Source organism: Callospermophilus lateralis, chromosome 6 (genome assembly GCF_048772815.1).
Source record: "Callospermophilus lateralis isolate mCalLat2 chromosome 6, mCalLat2.hap1, whole genome shotgun sequence".
In the NCBI taxonomy this organism is placed as follows: Eukaryota; Metazoa; Chordata; class Mammalia; order Rodentia; family Sciuridae; genus Callospermophilus; species Callospermophilus lateralis.
The window spans coordinates 14,318,233-14,337,725 of record NC_135310.1 but is presented as its reverse complement, the minus strand read 5'-3'; the positions used below and the strand labels follow the sequence as shown (position 1 = coordinate 14,337,725).

Below are 19,493 nucleotides of genomic sequence, written 5' to 3'. Positions count from 1 at the left end.
TGGATCATGGACAGAAAGATAATTCAAAGAGAAAGCTATCAGTTGGACTACAAGAGGAGCTTGTGCACATGTCATTGATTTATTCAACAAATATTTATCGAATGGCTGCCATCATCTAGGCTCTATTTTAATACCCACGATACAGTGATGAATACAAGGCATAAAAATCACACAGAGCTTCTAAGTGCTCTGGAAAGAAACAGGACGTGGGGGAGTGTGACAGCAATTTTAAATGGTGTTTAAGGAGGCATCCCTGAAAAGTTGACCTTTGAACAATAAAAGGAGATAAGGCGTGAGCCAGGTGGACATTTGTGGAAAGAACATTCATTAAAGAAGAAAGAAAATGGCTGAGTTGGGGATGTCCTTGCTTAAGGCTGAGAAAGAAAGGATAGAGGGGAAGGTATGTTCAGAAAGGCATAGGGGCGGGAGAGACCACTAGAACTTTTGAGGTCAATATAAAGCCTTTGGGATTTTACTCAATATAAAGACTTTGGGGATTTACTCATAACCTTAGGCTGAGCAGCCTCGTGAAATCTGAAATCTGTTCTGTGCCAATGAATCTGTCCTGAGATCACAGATATGTCTATATTATCAGTCCAGTTTGATCTCGGGCTACCTAGCAAACAGATACTACTTTTTCCGTCTTGTTATTGTATTATAAAAGCAAGGCCTCTTCTAGAGAGTGACGGGAAAGTTTCCAGCTCTGTGGATAGCTAATAAAAATGCTGGGCATTTTAAGAAAATCCTCTACACCCCCACACACAATAAAAAAGACTTAGTGCCCACTCTCAATGATCTGTGAAATCATAAAGTGTTTGTGGAGGAGTAAGTATGGAATTATGATTAGTCAAAGATAACCAGAGATAATTTTGTTTAAAATAATATTTCAGGTGAAGTCTAACAGCAATATGTAACATGAGGTTTTCCAAGTGGACAGAGGCAGCTGAATACTGCCTAGAGGTAACAGTATAGACAAAAACAAGCATGCCTGAATAGCCTTGGCTTCCTGGCTACAGATCCCTCCATCCCTCCATTCAGTGTGGCTGGAGCATCACAGGCCTGAGAGGTAGGGGGACAGACAGCAGGGAGAGAACAGGGAAGGCCCTTGTAAAGTATCTGGATTTATCCTGCAGGCTATGGGGAGTCCCTGCCTGCTTCCCCAGTCCAGCAAGGCACTGGGACTCACATTTGATTTCTGTGAAGACAAGGGATAGAATGACAGGGGAGGCAAGGCAGGTGCTGCAAAGGTCCAACAGAGATGGTGATGAGAAGACAGAGATGGAGAAATGAAACAGACGTAGGAAGCCTCAGTAGACCCGCCTAGGTTAGGGATACAGCGCAAAGGAGCAGAGCAGAGAAAGAAGGGATTGAGGTCGCCATCGATGTTACCATGTGAGATTATGGAGATGTCATCCTTTGATGAGCACAGGGAAAGGAAAAGCTTTCCTACTGGAGAAGACAGGGACACTAGTGGCACGGATGCCTGCAGGAGAGGTCACTCTGAGGTGGCCAGTCAGGGGTTCATGAAGTTCTTAGGACTTTTACCTTAGACGTTGAAAGATGGTCTGGATTTTTAAAAGGGTAGAGAAACCCGTACAGCATTCCAGGCTTAAAGAGAAAGAGCAAAGGCCCCCAGAAGTGGCGAATTAGAGACCTTTTTCCAGGGGTAAGTGAGTTGACTCCTGCAAGTAGCAGAGGGAGGAAGGGGCTGAAGAAGGTTGGTCTTTGAATAATACACAGTATTTGCAATTTTCATTTTGGGAAATAATTCATTTTTTTGTAAGACATTTAGGTGCACCACTAATCAGCTATCTTTGATGATTATGAAAGTGATCATAATTGCCCTGATTATGTTAATTGATAATGATCTTGGTATGAATATTATAGTTCTTTGTCATGTCAGGCTTTATAAATTACCCAAGCAAATCTATAGCTGTAGCTAGACTCAGTTCTTGTGATCTCCTCTGAAAATGAAATAAACATTTTAGCAATTTGGTAGTCAAACAGTGGCACCATATTTTTTTTCTCTCAGCACCAAATGCTGTAGTTATATATGAAGTATCAAAAAACAAGTTTAAAAGTTTTTATTTAAATTCATTTTAATCTTACCTTGAAGTCCATACATGTTCTTATAAGTTAAACTAAATGAATTCCGTAGCAGGTGTTTCATGCTGTTTTTAAAAAACTAATTTCACATATAAAAAAATTTGCAGTCAATATTATATTTTCTGTTGCAACAGGCATTATAATCATCAAATTCTAATTCCATCTAAACAACATAACTTTTTGAAAAATTAACATTTAAAAGTCTTGGCTATAAAGACACCACTTGCTCTATTTAGCCTTAAATTATTCTCAGTGGTGGCAGAGTATGCCTTCTCCAAGGCCAGCATTTCCAAACAAATAAATACCAACTGGAGCATTAGCTGTCATTACCTATTTTCCTGGAATACATTTGGATTCTTTTCCTTCCTTTCCCCTTGGCAACAATCAAATCCCTAACAGCTCTTGATAATTCATCATTTCTTGCTTCAATGCCATCCTTGAAAACTTGAAAACAAAGCCATTTGGTTATTCTGTATATGAAGTTATGAACTAAAAAGAAGAAGAAGGAAATATCACAGGTAAAAGCAGACTCAGATTGCTCCAAGTGAGTCCTTTAAGTAAATGCTGCCTCTCCTGTAATATAACCGGAAACTTGGAGTACATGCCAGTCACAGGACAATTCACAAAATACCTGCCTCCCACACCCAGGAAAGAAAATACCACATTTTCCCTCATTATTTTAGGCTGCCTCTGTCTCTTCATTGACTTCACCGCACTGTGGCTCTGCATATGACATGGCTTCCATACATAATTTTCCCAAGAATTTGGATGAAATAACACTGAATTCTTATTACCTAAATATGCATTTCAGGACCATACTACTTTTGGTCTTTTATGTCTGTTAAATGTGATCTTAATTTTTTGATGTATCTTAGAATTCTTCTGCTTCAGTTAATTATGTTCTAAATTCTCCGAAATGTACCTCCATGTCTAGAACACTTGAAAGCAGGTTTGGCAGGAAATGCAAGAAATAGCTATGGGATGGAAGGCAAAACAGGCAGCTCATTCCTGGGGAATACCTAGAAGGAAGTCCAATTTCTAGCCTGAGAAAAATGAGCTCACTTCTCCCCCTTGTGCCCAGAACTTTGGATGCCCTGAGCCATATATTTCCTTGACTGATGGAAGGCAAAGCAGTGGAATCTCCTTCCTCTGAGAGCTCATCCCAGTATTTCTCAAACTGCATTTGATAGATTTGTGTAGTACAATATAGGTTTAAAAGTACTAATACCACATTATATCAATTTTTAAATTATTATTATTATTGTATTCCAATTTGACACAACCAGCATGTCTTTGATACTCCATCATTTGATCTCATTTATTTGCACCTAACGTAAGAGTGAAAGAAAAGAATATATGCAAAAAAAAATACAGAGATATAGCTATCCATAGACTCTATATCTGCATCTATACATTCGCATACAAATGTTTATGTCAATTTGTTAGCCCTGCATCACAAAGGACTGCAAATACTGCTCTTTGCAGCAAAAAATAAACTCAAGCATTTAGCACAGAAACCTCCATCAGGCAGGCATTCTGGTGTGTTTTGTTCTCTAGCAAATCAGAATCTCCTAGAACAGTGCCTGGCAGAGAGTAAGCATCACATAAGTATTTGTTAAAAAGAGAAAATCTCTTGATGAACCAACCATACACAAAATTCAGCACAAATCTCTTTTATTTATACCTTCTTTTTTCCAAAATAACTTCCTCTTTATTATCTGAACCTCAATGTGCTGCTAATCCCTCTACTGTTGGACAATACTGCACCATCACAGAAGAGAATATGAATAGATGAGAGTGGACTTTATTTCAAATACACCTTCCAAAGAGCACTTTCCCAGTGAGTTCTTACCCTGAGTATTTTTCTTTTCATCTCATTTCCATTTTTTAAGAATATATTCTTGCCCAATGGAAGTGTGATAATTTACTTCTGCTCACTGCATGAAAACAACATTCATTAGCTTGGACATCCTCTTTTGAAACAATTTAACAAATTCTAATGAGGAAAACATTTGTTTACTTGTATCACAGTCAAACATGTGGTTAACTGACTAATGCAGTTAATATTATCATCAGACTCCCCCAGCACACAAGAAATACTAGATTGAAGATATTCTGTTCTTTTTGTAAATTGAAAACACTCTTTGTTACTTCACATGCCTCAAGTAAAGCCACTGGAGAAAGACCAATTTGCAGTATTTGCCTCACATCTTTATTCTGGCTGTGAGTTAAAATATTAAACATAAGATGAGGGGAAAAAAAGAACCCGTCATTTTGTAGACTTAGATGATTTCAAGGTGCCTTTTGAACTCATTATGCTTCATGATTCCAAAATCCCCTGCCTGTCTATAACCTGGGGGAAATTTCTCTCTCTTAATAGCAAATGTGTACTCTAGACCCTAGAGGCAAAGCCCAATGTGATGCCTAAATAATCAAAACTGTATATTCCCCACCCACCAAGGCTAAGCCAGAAAACAAATAATTAATAAGCAAACCAAACAGACCTTCCCTTAAGCATCATATACTATTCCTTAACACTTGTGTTTGTTTTAATATGGAAACATTTTAAATTGCTCAAGAATGAATAAAATTGATGCTCCAGGAAATCCCCTGACATTTTCCCTGACCCTTCTCCATTGATACATTTGCTTCTCACTGCCACCAACTTTAGTTCTCTCCAAAATCTTTAATAATAAATATTAAAAGTTTTCTTCGGTTCTGCCACTGACCTCAGTCTGCTGCTTCCTCTCCTCTGGTCGATCCTAACTGGACCACACACCCAGTGTTCTCTGGCTCACCCCCTGGTCTGTCTCCAGTGTGTCATTTTCTGATTCCAGATTCCTCTTCAGTTCCAGTGAGCTTCCCCCTACAGGCCTTGCTATTTTGTGTGTAGATGGGCAAATTGATGTATCTTTTAGGCAAGTTGTGAAAGAAAGTCTTCAAAATTAAATGGGTAACATGAAACAATCTTAGCCAATAGGAGAGAAAAGAGTTGCCACAATGTAGGGCTCTTTATATACTCTTCCCATTTAGCCTCTTATAAACATGATCAATGAATATTCATGAACTTACCAGTCGTATCAGTACCCCTGCTCCTTGTGAGCAGACAGGGAACTATAAAGGGAACGTGTGATTTTCCCCAAAACCCCAGGTTCTTGAAATTTCCAGGACACAGTTATATCATATTGTATTCTTTATTATCTTCTTAGCTAACACACTAGGAAGAATTCATTCCATTCCTGATACCATCCCATGTAGTTCTTACATCAATACCGAGGTGTGTTCTTTCCCACATGCACAATCTCCATTCCTCCAACATTGTGCACATTCTGTTCCCTACACCATTCCATGTACTAGCTTGTGGGAGGAGAGACACTGGTACCAAATAAAGAAAATGCTATATTATATATATATATATATATATATTTTTTTTTTTTTTAAAAAACAGCATTTTTATCCTACTGTGGATGAAGGGTTCATAGTAGGCTGAGGGTCCAATAACGGCTATTGTAAAGAGTGACATCCGAACTGCCTGAGAATGATGAGAAAGTTCAGCTCTGGGGGCAGAAGTGGTGATGAGGTGGCAGGGTGCTCAGTGTGCCCTCTCCCCATATTCCTGGAATCACCTTAAGGCTCTCTCACATGCTGATTCTTCGGAAGCATATGAATGTCCAGCTAGTCTTTGCTCATAAGAACCATCACTGCTGTACTTAGATCTCACTTTAAACTGCACGCCTGACCTTCCAGGGTTTAAAGAAGAAATAGCAATTCAACAAATGCCTGGGACGTGAGCAGTCACTGTTGATCCCACCGTCTAACAAATCACTTTCCTTTAAGTAGGAATCCATGGCATATATGCTTCAGAGAATTGGGTCCAGGAAAGAAAATTCCTCTGAAAAACTGATTAACTAATTGATGAACTAATGAGTTCCCGATGCCCAGGAGTGGTGGGTTTGGACTGCCGCCGTCCGGTCACACTCCCAACCTTAATCAGGGTTTGTTCCATTGACCCCCTCTCCGTTTATTTATCTTGGTGGTTTCTTATCTTTATTTTGTCTCGTTTTCACTGCCCTTTGTGAAAGTGTTTTTATTTAACCTGCCTAAAACCTTTTGGAAATGGATGATGTATAAAGCATTAATCACAAGTGCTTTCTAGACAATCACAGGTAACTTCCGCATTGCAAAATCTAACGGGTCATCTTGGTCCCTGGTCTTTACTCAACCTTTCTGCGAAATGACATAACTCAGCTGCTTTTTTTATCTTAAAACTTTTTACCAACCCTTTTTTATTTTTTTGTGGAAGATTATTATACATATGAATACAAATGGCAAAAAATAAAATAAAAGCATCTCTACTTTCTTGGTTTCAAGGCATATTACAATAGTTCCCTTTTGAATGCTTTTTTTCATTCTGACCAGCTTATGTATGAACATACATGTGTATGTATGTATGCATGTGCATAGATGTATATGTATTTTTAGTTTCCTTCTTTTTCCATATATCCACCCATTCAATGCAGATATGCTCTGGGATTTTATTTAAGCTCCCATTCACTCTTCTTTTTTTTTTTTCTTTTTCTACTATTGACACCTATAAGTAAAAGATTTCCAAGTTTTATTTTTAGCCTCAACTTCTCTCTTCGATTTTCATTCCAAACTCCCTGGAGCCATGGGAACCTCCAAGTTAGAAAGAGGTCTTATATCTCCTTCACATTCCCAGTCCTTAAATTTCCTCTATAACATCTCTACCAAGTATTTACCATATGATCTTCAGGGACAGCAAACCTACTACCTTTCAAGGCAGTGCACCTGACTAATTCACTGTGACTGTTGGAAAGTTGTTTCCAGGGTGTGGTGGCACCTGTCTATAATCTCAGCAACTTGAGAGGCTGAGGCTGGAGGATTTAAGGCCAACCTGGGCAATGTAGTAAGAACCTGTCTCAAAATAAAATAAAATAAAATTACTTTCAATAGGATGGCAAATTCTCTATGGTGTGTGTCCCACTGCTTCTAATGCTATTCCTAAGAGAGTAAGGGCTCAGGTGCACTGAAGGCCAACTGTATACCAGGGCATTACACACATCACATTATCTCTTTTCAACTCTGTCCTGCAGTGTTACTGTTTCCATTATACACTGGGTAATTTAGGTCTAAGTATTTCCCATGGCTCTTGTCCAAATGGTTCTCCAGGGGAACCACTCCATTCCAGGTTAACACGGTACAACCTCCTTCCATCCCTCTTCACGTGAATTAGTTCTGTTTTGCAAGCTTATTTCACCATCTGTATCCCATTCCCATGTGACTCGAAAAGGCAGAATAGAATAGAACTGTCACCAACTTTGTTCTGTGAACTTCATATATTATGTGGCCCTCCTGCCATATCCTAAGATCATACTTGTTGCTTCTACTTAAATCAACTTATATCCCTGAGGCTTTTTAATTGACAGCACGTTGAACATCTGTGAGCATTCTGGTGGACGTGCCAAACTGTTTCCAGATTGAACAGAGCTTATTTCCTCCTTGTGACTTTGGATCCCCATGCCTTGGTGGCATCTTTATAACCCAGACTCACAGGCTCACCTGTTCTGTGCCAGCTTTCAGCCTCCTGTGAGATCTTCTAAAATTTCCACTGACCAGGCCCTAAAGGCTCCTGGGAGTTTTTTCTCACAAGGGCACCACCTCCCAGGCTGGGTCTTGGCTCTTCCCCAGCTCAGGCCTCACCTTCTCTTACCTGGACAACTGGAGTCACATTCTGATTCCCTTTCCCCTCCTCACTGATAGCTTGCTGAAGTTCCCCTTCCAAAGCCTGACCCTAACCCTATAATCCCTCCTTTGATGAAGCTGCATGGATTCTTTGCTTATCAAGGAAAATCCCAACCTTTTACTTCCAGAGTATCCCACTGTAGCATATATCTCCTTTCCAGCCTGATCTTGTGATTTCCTGTGTAGGATTTGGAAAATTGAACCACACTGTATTTTCTGAATTTTCCTAGTTCTGTGCCTTCTTTTTATTTATATTGTCCTTGAGTCTAGAAGGTCTTTTTCTTTTTACCTATCAAAATTCTACCTTTCAATTTTGAAAGATTGTCACAATCTCTATGAAACTTACGTCTGGCTTCTAAAGCAGAATGAATCTGTCCCACACTCCCACTGTGAATTAAGAATGATTTCCTCGTGGCCAAAGGGTGGCCTCTAAGCCCCACTGTTCCTCCCCCACCACCCCACCCCCATCCATCAGGACAGTAAGCCCAGAGTGGAGGCGGCCTCCTGCCCTGGCCTGTCTACCACCTGCTAACTAAATCTGCATGTGTGTATTTCCTGCCTTTTGTCCCATTTTGACCCCCTCTTCTGGAAAACTGAATCTATATACGTATCACCTGACTTTTGATTCTATAAATTTTAAGTGTTTCCATGGGACCAGTGGAAGAAGAGATCCAGCAGCTTTTCTCCAGATTGAGCAAACTGCATAAAATTCACTTTTCCTTTTACAAAACATCTTATGCCTGTTTTTTGTTTGTTTGTTTGTTTGTTTTTGTGGAATCCAGGCAGGGTCCCGAGGAAAGGCTCCTAATAATACCATTTAACATTTCTCTCAAGTTCCTGAATTCTCCCAGCATTTTATTTCTCTCTTAGAGCACAATGATAATAGAATCACACATATTTTTCCTCTAACTCATCTTTAGGCTCCTTGAGACTTGGCTATGTCTTATTTAATTTTACTATTCCCAGATACAGAGGAGGGTACCAATTACATAGTATGTTAATTAAGACTGAGGAAGCAGGAAACAGAAGAGGTGAAACTGATGAGCAGCTAAACCTGAAGAAAGCTTGGAAATCCAAAGCAAACACTCAGATTCAGAACCACACAGGCCACATTAGCTGGCGCACCAAAGGGGCTCTCTCTCTCTCTCTCTTCCGTTATTTCTGCTTGTCCCTAGTTTAACTTTCTAGTTAGTATCCTCTGAGCTCTCCTTCAGGGATATGACCTCCTTTCCCCCCCTGAAATCTAACCAGATAAAGAACTCTCTTGGGCCTAAGTGGTCAGAGGCCAGCACACCAAGTGCCAGAGTCGATTTTGGTTATAATAAGCAGCTTCACTCAGTAACCACTTTGAGTGACCCTACTGAGCCATAAATTCACATCCTCTTAAAAACCATCTCAGTGGCAATGAGCAGACAAGCTTCTCTAGGCACACTTGTCATCCCCCCCCCATCCCAAGTCTTAATAAACACTGCAGATATTAAGCCACTACACTGCCCCATTGTTCCATAAAACCAAACTTAGCATGTGCATTTATTCATTGTGGCTCTTTAAAAATAATATACAAAGGACTGTACCTCATAAAAATAGAATTGACTTTATATAAGATAGTTTTAGGAATAGTTGCATTTCAATAGAAAATTGTGGTATAGATTTTTTTTTTTTTTAATCAGTATGACTGAATCTTGGTATCACCTACAAGAATTTTTAACTATGAAACATAACCTATGGTCAGGTCAAGAAGTGTTCCACATTTTTTTCTTTCCTGGAATTAACATTTATTTAATGGAATTCTACCTCTTGAAATCCCACTCGCATTACTCAGATGTTTAGTCAATGAAATTACTGAATTAATGGGGGAAAAAATTAGCTTCTTAAGATTAGGTCATGTGAATTCACAAAACTGGAAGTAGTTACATAACGTGGCCGAGTTACATAATAATATATGAATGATATTATACTAGACGATATAATGAGTTTTAGCTGAGAGTCTTGTTTCCTGAGCACAGCCTTCCTGGTTTTTATGTGACTTTCCTTCTCATCTCACTGATGCCTGCTCCTGTATTTCCAAGCCTGTATCCTTTATCCCAGTCCCTGGACTATGATGACATAGGCATGGTGGTGGTTATTTTCCTTTCCATTCATGACTACAAAGAGAAAACACACACAACATGAGCCCTATACTGATACGCCAATCAAGTGTTTCAAAATTAAACTTTGGAGACAATTCTTTTCTATAAAACGTTTTTCTATCTCTTGCTTTTCAATATTAAAAACGATATCTAAATATATTTTCAAATAAATCAGTAATTTATGTAAATATATGTGGATCATTAGACATTTAATTTCTAACAATAATTTTGTCAAAATAATTCTTCAACAGCGGAAATAGAGATTACTGGACGTAATGAGCAGATGAAGAAAGTCTGAGCAGAAATTGCCAACATTATTTATTCATAAATTAGCAACAGGACAAGCAGACCCTTTATCCTTAACCACCAGGAGATGGTAAAACAGCAGGTTTTTTTTTTCTTTGCCCTGATAGATTAAACATTTGAGTTCTTGATATGTTTTAAATTTTAGACAAACGCTTACATTTAAAAATCCCAATTATATAAAATGACAACAATAAGCATCAATTTTTCTTTGAAGTGTTAGAAAAGGAATTTATTCTCTTTCTCAACTTATTTAGAATACTGCTACTACTTACATCTAATTATATTAATAAATGGAGGACAAAATTTACCAAAACTGTAGGTAGGGAAAATGTTCATATTGCAATTCACACTAGAGGATTTAATATTTGGACTCACAGCACCACAGTCAGTCACATCAGTTTGTAAATTACACAGGCAATTGTATTGCTTTATAGCACATGTATGCTTTAGTATCCTCATGAAAGATTGGTTTTTCCTTTTCTTTTATCTAGTGAATCTTGATCTTTCTAAACTCATAGGTCACAAGTAAAATGCTGCATGGTTATGCTAAGTAAAAATAAATAGAAAAAGAAATAGGCTTAAACCTTACAGTAGCACACATGGTTATTTATTAACAGCTCAGTCAAAGGTTTAATGACAAGTGTGTTAAATTTAGTGGCTGGCACCAGGTTTAGCTTACCTTCAAACTCATTCGTTCCTAATGTCAGTATCTTTCTTTACCATAAATAGGCCAGTTAGCTATATACTCATAACATACTGCTAGGAAGGACTTGATTCATTCTTTTTTTTCTCTTTTTCTTTTTGGTACTGGGGATTGAACTCAGGTGCATTCAACCACTGAGTCACAACCCCAGTCCCAAAATCAAACATATATTTTTCTCAAAGATTATTATAATTTTGTTCTGCCATCGTACTATATTACAAAAAGATCCCTATTGAAGATGGAACTATGATGATATCAGGAGAGGGTAATGGAACATTGTCATTGTATGCAAAATGTGGTCCTAAGGTAGGGCAGGGATAGCCGGTCTCCCTTTGCTGTCACAGAAACATTTCATTATATGAGGAAGATCCAGGGTGGTGGGGGTGTATGCAGATATTTCCTTTAATGAGGGAGAACTGGGGATTCTTTCTATGGGTAGCCTCACAAAGAGGCTTTAGTCTCCTGCCTTTGATGCTGCAGCAGAGGTTGTTAATCTACTATAGGAGCCTTTTCCAGCTTCTCTTCTCCTTATCTCCGAAACTCTGCTTGGCAGCTTGTTTGCACTTTAGGAGTAGAAGTTCCTAAATTTTGAGATCGAATTAACCTAAATTCTAAACCCTAAGAAAATCCTCACCTGGTATTTCCACCTGGTATTTAGGTGATTCCTAAGTTTACAATGACTAGTGCTCACCAGAAGAAAGCAAAATAGTAAGTTGAAGCAACTTACAGGTGCATGCCTTATGGGAAAGGGACATGTGTAATTCATCTTTGTATGTAAAAGTCATATCACAGAGCTTGAAACACAGCAGGTACTCAAGAATGCTTATGAATGAATGAATTTTCATTTACCGGGTTGTTTAAAGGAGCCAGTCAGGAAAGGATCAGAAGGAAAAATTGGAGAGCAACTGAACTTATTAACGTTAATTAAGACAAGTATTAGCAAGAAAGTAAAATCTCTTCTATGCAATAGTTTCTTATATTTAGTTATTCATTTAACTCTAGTATACTAACACTTGCAGAGCGGTTGCCAATATGTGAAGCATTTTAGTAGACATTCTTGTGTTTAATCCTTCAACAATTTTGAGGTACATGCAATCATCATTTTCAGTTTTGCAGTTAACAATAATACGGTTCAAAGAGACTAAGGCTAAATTCCTTATTTGAATCCCAAGCTTGGGTACATTCTACCAAATTACATGCTCTGCTTTTAAAACCTCTTTCTGACTCAGGAGGTTGAGGCAGGAGGATATCAAGTTTGAGGCCAGCCTTTGCAACTTAGCAAGACTCTATCTCAAAATAAAAAAATAAAAGGGGCTCAGGATGTAGCTCAGTGCTAGAGCACCCCTGGGTTCAAATCCCAATACTGAAACAGAAACAAACGAAACCCCAAAACTCTTCCTTTTGAGGGCAATATTCCATATTTTTCTATAGATATCATCTATACTAATTAATATAGACTGCTGCTTGTGATATAACAGAATTTGATTTTGGCAAACTGAAAGCTTAAAAAGTTGAAGAGATGGGGAAACAGGACAGGTTTTGATAACTTTCATAATAACATTAAAAAAAATGGCTCCACACTCAACTTTGTGAAAGCCTAAGTGTTTTCAACTTCACAGAACTGTTTTTACCAGATTGAATTCATGAAGAACAGAGAAGACCTGAGGTAACTGAAGAAATGAAATAAACACCTGTTCATTTTCATTTATGTCATAATTTCCCCTGGGCTGTGTCTGTTTTATTGTAATGCCACGGCCCTTGAATTATAACCTGTGTATTTCAACAGCCAATCAGCAGTACTATGAAAAGCCTATGGCCCACAGGAAGTAAATATTTGCTTTGTGAACCACATTCATTGTCTATAATAAAATTATATTTATTGACACAGGGATTTAAAAGAAAATCTCACATACACAGTTTAAGAAATTCAGAGAGATTCTAGATGTTAATTACTCATGCTAGAATTCCAATTACAAAATACTCATATAATTTTATAAAGATGTCTGCGCATCTAATAAATAGTAAAAATGCAAATCCAATTCTATTTGAAATGAGATTGTATTTTCCACCATAACTTATCGATTCTCTTATAGAGATTTCCCAATTATTACAAATTTTGGTTCTCCAATGACTAAAATTTTATACTCACTATCTATTTTAATATATCAGGGATTTTATAAAATTTTTTCAAGCTAAATAACTGGGTTTTTGAAACAAAATTTTTCAAAAGTCATATAATTAAAAAAGTCAAAACCAGGAGTATTTTTTTTTTTTTTAGACAGAAGAGAGAGAGAATTTTTTAATATTTATTTTTCAGTTTTCGGTGGACACAACATCTTTATTTTAATTTTATGTGGTGCTGAGGATCGAACCCAGCGCCCCGCACATGCCAGGCGAGCACGTTACCGCTTGAGCCACATCCCCAGCCCAAAACCAGGAGTTTTTGAGACCACTGACTCATGTGGAACATTAAGGAGACAAAACTTATTAAGGTCTCAGATTAGATTCTTACCTTTTAATTACTGAAATTTTACCTACAACTGAAAATTCAAGATAGGGCATGTTAACCCGATAATGATTTCATAATTGAACTTAATTATTTCATTCTGATGAGAAATGTCAGTTAGTGTGCCATGGGACCTCCACCCACTGCCATCTTTCCTTTCCATCCCATTTATCTCAGGAAAACTCCAAAGTTCTCCCATAACACTAAGAACTGACAGAAACAATCCATGAAAACCTAGGTGCTCTTTATGTACCAGCCTCTTAGCAGGGTGTTTGGCAAACCAATGAGTGACCCTGGGCTTCTCAAAGGAACTGGGCAAACTGGCAGTCCCAGACACCATGATGGTCTCCTGTGAACACCAAGGTAGACCCATTCCAGACTAACCTACCTCCAGCCCGTCTGCTGTAGCCACAGTAATCTCTGTAGTCTTTGCCACAGGCAGTCTTTACATCTGAGCATTTCCTTCCCTTGTTTGCTTTTCCCTTTTTAAAGAGGTTAATACTAGCAGTTAAATAAAAGAAAAATGGATCCAAACACCAAAGTACACGTGGGCAAGAGACTTTTCTTTCTCAAAGAAAAAAATGAAAATTTGCTCAAGAGCATGCTAAAAAAGTAATCTGTTTTCTTAGTAACCAGTTTTCTTAGTTGGTGAAAAGTAGATGTTCTTACACATTGAGTTTGAAGGAAAAACTGCATTACAGATGTACATACAATTTAGGAATAAGGATGTACATCAGTTAAAACAGAAAATACTGGAAATAACATAAAGGCTCCAAAATAAAAGAAAGCCTACATAAATTAATAAATTCATTTATAAGTTGAATTTATTTTGTGGTGACTATTATATTAAAAATATGAAACAGTGATGAAGTAATATTTATTTTCAAATAAGAGATTCTATGACATGATTCCAGTTTTTTAAACAATGGTGTAATCATGTAGAGGATGAACGGGTGTTAAAGTACTCTGTATTGGCAATAGCAGTTCTTTAGACATTAGGATAATTCTAGGTACTTGGCACATACTAAGCACTATGTACTTTACATACACAGCACTATATTTAGGCTTAAAGCCATCCTAGAAGGTGGATCTTTATTCTGGTTGTATAGCAGAGGAATAATAACTGAGGCTAAGGGCAAGTGAGTAACCCAAGATCATAGCTAATAAATAGAGGAGCCAGAACATAAGGTAAGGTCAAATTGTGTTCATCATGTCCATTTCTGCCCACAGGACATTTATTTTCTGTTTAATACATTGTTCTCTATTCTAGGGGATCTAAAATAAGCAAATATTCTTTTATAATTTAGAAACAAATCAATACTATATATGTTGTATTAAAAGCATGCATATTCATAATGTAACAATTTAAAAAACTACTCCCTTCAAACATCTGTGACCATGGGCATGAACTTCATGGTCTCACACTAGTGTAACTGGTAAAGAACATGAGCATTCTTTTAAAAACTGTAAATTTTATCTTGGGAACCTTTTGTGAGCCATATCAATTCCACAAAGTTTATTCATTTAAGAAGTGTTTGGCCTTTTGTTAAATGTTGTACCATATACAATAGCAGGAATAAATGAATTTTTTGGAAATTAGAAAAATATCTTTGGGAGATAGTGGAAATGGAGAAAGAGGAAAAGTGGCAATATCTGTCTATCTAACATCAAAAGTCCCATTTTTGTCTGTGTTTTAAGTTTTCCCTAAAAACTTATATGTCTGAGAATCCAAGACACCCCCCAGTAATGTCATATAATTTTAAACATCCACAATGAATTTTCACTTATACTCTCAATATAGAAACCAGATGAAACAAAATGCTTTCAGCATCACAAAGCATTATTAGTGCCATCCACTGGGTTTAGCATGGTTGGTGCTTGCCTTTCCTCTTCTGGAAAATGCAATATTTTTGTTGTTAAGTAGGCAAATTTGGACTACCAGGACTCTTAGCAGAAATGCAGCTGAATTGATGCCCAACCCTCTTAGCTCTACCCCACAGTCCATGACCACCCTCTGCTTTTCCAGAAAAGTCCCTGTACTTTAGTGAATGGATTTCTAATATAAAGTCCATCATCTTTATAGCAATAGATTAATGCATAAATTCTTTCTCACTTTTAGTCTGTGAGTCACTCAGGCATTTTTATCAATTAAGATGTAGATCATTCACTTTTACTTGGCTATTATAATAAGGTAGGCGGGATAAGAATACATCTCTCTCTTTTTATTCAAAGCTTCTGATCTGTAAAGGAAGGTTATTTATTTATTTATTTATTTATTTAGCAAAGAAGTCCACAGGAATAATGATGGACTTAGAAATTCAACATTATGAATTCAAATATGCTTGGACCCCAGGAGATCATCCACAAAACCAAAGAAAAGCTATCTGATAAGAAAAAGCTGTTTGCCTTAAAACTGCACAGGGACTTCAAAGTAGCTCACTGCTAATTCTCTTCCTTGGAAACTAAGCACCAAAGAGTAGTTGAGGAACCAGAGAGGAAAGAGTGGATGTCGGCAATATGGTCACCCTATGCTGTTCCCTGTAAATTGGGTAGTTTTATTAATCTTTTAGACTACAATTTCAGTTGGAAAGATGAGTGTCCCCCGCTGAGATCAGGTGTCATTGCTATGGAGATTCATCTTATTTAATAAATTATGCTACTTGATCTTTTTGTAATAATAAACACTGGTTTTTCTCATTTAAAAAAACTGTAAATAAACTACTCTTCCATGGTTGCCCTAAATATAGTTTTGAAGAATATAAATATAGCAAATAAATCTATACTCCTATAAATGTGCTAATTACTATTTTAGTTCATGCTGAGTGAAGAAATAGCTGAATAACAGTAAGTTAACCGGAGAAGGACAAAATTCTCATTCATTTGAATTAATTAGTGCAAATTACCTTGGATCAGTTATCAGTGCCATGACACACATTTAGTGGACAACCACTGCTACTACTACAGAAGACTTCAGAAACAATGTACTTGAAGTGTTTCACAGTGTGCAACACGGTTTAATACATATGGCGCCTAGCACCTATGAATACAGGAGAAAAAAAAAATACCACTGTCCATCAGAGGAGTGAAAAGTATTTCTCACTTGGCCAATTAAGTCATTTTCCGAGGGGTTCCTCACCCGGAAAACCCGTCTGTGTGAACGCCGGAAATGCAGATGGCATTCAGTCTCAGAAGTGCTTTCCTAGGTGGGAACCAAACTAAGATTTCTCTTTTATTTTGTGTGAGAGCCATCCCACGAGGAAAAGAATCTCCCTGTAAAACAATTTTCCAAAAAGAAATAAAAGAAGGGAAGAAACAACTAGGAAGCTCGCAAAGTTCTCCGGAGGAGACTCTGAAGCGAGCATTTCTTGGAGGTCGGCGGGAGAAGGGGTGGTTCGGGACTCCGCCTGGAGCCAGGGTCCGTCTTCCCGGGGACCAGGATCCCAGGTGAGCCGGCGTCCGGGGCTCCCGCTGGAGGCGGAGGGCGCAGGGCGGGTCCCCGCGCGGCCGGAGGGCGTCCTGCTGACCGGGCGACCCCTGCTCGGCTTCCGGGAGCCCAGGGACTCCCGGGGCTGGCGCGGGCTGCCCCGGACGGACGCGCGGCCAGCAGCCTCCCGCTCCCGAGGAGCATCTCCCCACCCGCGGCTCCCAGGCCAGCGCTGCCCCTCCACCATCCTCAAGTCCTCCGACATTTTCCACGGAGACAGGGAGGTAGGGAGAAGAGGAGAAGACGGCGGAGTGTCTGCACCCAGCCTCTGCCGCAGCCCAGGAAGAGGGAGAGGAGGAGGAGGGAGACTGGCGAGGAGGAAGCTCTCAAACTGTGATTCCATCGATGATAAAAGGAATCATCATCACCCACGGCCAGGGAGTCTCGGACGCACACACCCGGCGCGGCCGGGGCTTCGGTGGGCGTTCCTCGTCCTCGCCCCCTCGGTGGCCGCGAGCCCTGCCCCACGCCGCGCACACCAGAACTCCCTTCCCCTTGGCTGAGGGGCGGGGAAGGAACAAAAGAGACCCTCACCCCTACACACACACACACACACACACACACACACACTCACTCATTCACACACCCAGATATTTTACCATGGCTCAAGGTACTGATTTTTGCAACGCCTTCTGCTTACACCTTCCCCACCTGAATAGCGCATTTCCCCAAAGGTACAAAGATAAGGGAGAAAAAATACCTCCCGAGGTGATCGGGAGATTAGACAATTTCACCTTCGGTTCTCTTAACAACCAACCACCCCCCCACCCCCCCCCCAAAAAAAAAATCCCTGCCGGACCGCGAGTCCCGCGGGGTCTCCCGCCATCCCGGGCCTCTCTGCCGGTTCTGCGAGGTGCCCCGGGAGCGCGGAGACCCACCAAGGCTTCGCTGAGCGGCAGGACACTCGCCCGGTCCCTCCGCAGAGCCGAGGGCTGCGCGCGGACCGAGCCCAGGCAGCGACGCGGGATTCAACTTCCCAGAGCTGCGGCGCCGCTGGCAGCGTCGAGAGCCCACCGCCCAGCAACCTCCCCAGCCCGGGTATTAGCAGTCGCACTCTCCGCCCCCTCTTTCCTTTACCTCCCCCCCACCACCACCTGGAGAAAAATATCCATCCATCGGTGCAAAGCAGACATTTTGATGTCATTTACTTAGCACCGCTCGGCTTCAGTGGCAGCGTCTTACCCGATCGCCTGGAGGTGTGAGCAGCGCTCCAATGGTCCGAGGGCGCGAGGCTGGGCTGCCCGGTCCTCCTAGCAGAGCCGGTTTGCTGCCATCCGCCCAACTTCAGCACCCAGCGGGCGAGGAGAGAGGAAGAGAGGCGAGGATGGAGGGGAGGGGGGAGGGGGAGGAGGCGAGGGTGGGCGGGGAGGCAGCGGGAGCCGCTCGGCAGCGCGCATGCGTTCCGCGGGCGGGCGCAGCCCCTCGCCCCGCGCGGCCGGAGGTGCCGCTTCTTCCCCGGGCGCGCGGCCGCGTGAGTCACCGCCCCGCCCCTTGCTGGCGCCCGCGCCTGGCCGGGCCCAGCGCGCCCGCTGGAGGACTCAGTTCCCGGTGCAGAACCGCTCGGCCAGCGGTCTCGCTGTGGCCACGCAAGTCCCAGCTTGGTGGAAGCCCTGGAGACCCGAGAGCCTTCCTTGAGGAGAGGAACTCTTGGACCGAGGCTCGTTCAACTTCACGTTCACCCGCAGCCCACGCTCGGTTCTCCTGGTCTTCTGGTTTGCAACCCGAAGCTTGTGTGGAAGGCGCGACGCAGCGCTGCTACTGAGGGCTCCCAGCGGAAGCACTCTTGAGTGGGGGTTCAAGAAAGTGTCAAGTTAAATAAGTTTTGCTTACCAAAAGACTCCACTGAATGAAGACTTCTTTACTTTATTGACTTTACCCAGAAATCTGACCCTTTCCCCTAAGTATTCTATTAGGTGCTGTCTGGCCTAAGGCATAGGTGCTATCTCGGGCATCTGGACCACTGGAGCTGGAGTTTTGAGTGAGAGAGAGGCTGATGAGAAGGCAGGAGTCATGGATCGTTAAGTGATTCTTTGATGCTCGGGGCCTAGAGCATCTTCACAGGCTTGGTGGCTACTCAGGTCCACTAATTGTTCTGTCCCCCAGTGTGGTGTTGAAGGAGCTTCAGATACTTACTACACGGTGAGCACTAGATTGCATCTCTGATGATTAGATTGAAGTGTTTGTGAGGGGGAGGTAGGGAAGAGGATTTCTTTCTCTTCAGATACCACATATGTGGGAAGAAGAGTGACTTCCTGCAGGAATGATTAGCTCCTTCCTTATACCTAATTACAACTGATTACTTGTAAATATACATGATTTCCGTGGCTTGTGTGTTCACGTATGCAAACACTGTTATCATCATTTCAGCGTGTTGATCACCCTTCCCTCTCCAGTTGAATTTAATATGTCTCAGGGCTTGCTCCAGGGCCTCTTTCCTGTAGCTATCTCCCTGACTTTATGTATATTAGTGCTCTCAACGTGCATTTCCTGGTGCAG

General features: G+C 40.6%; 1 protein-coding gene across 1 annotated transcript in view; it reads right to left on the bottom strand.

Moving 5' to 3' along the window:
- Rgs17 (regulator of G protein signaling 17) overlaps positions 1 to 18,305 on the bottom strand; it is a 96,983-nt gene extending 78,678 nt beyond the window's left edge. The window contains exon 1 of the mRNA XM_076859411.2: positions 18,180 to 18,305. The gene's annotated coding sequence lies outside the window, so the exon portion shown is untranslated. The remainder of the gene's footprint in view (positions 1 to 18,179) is intronic.
- Positions 18,306 to 19,493: the final 1,188 nt, after the last annotated feature.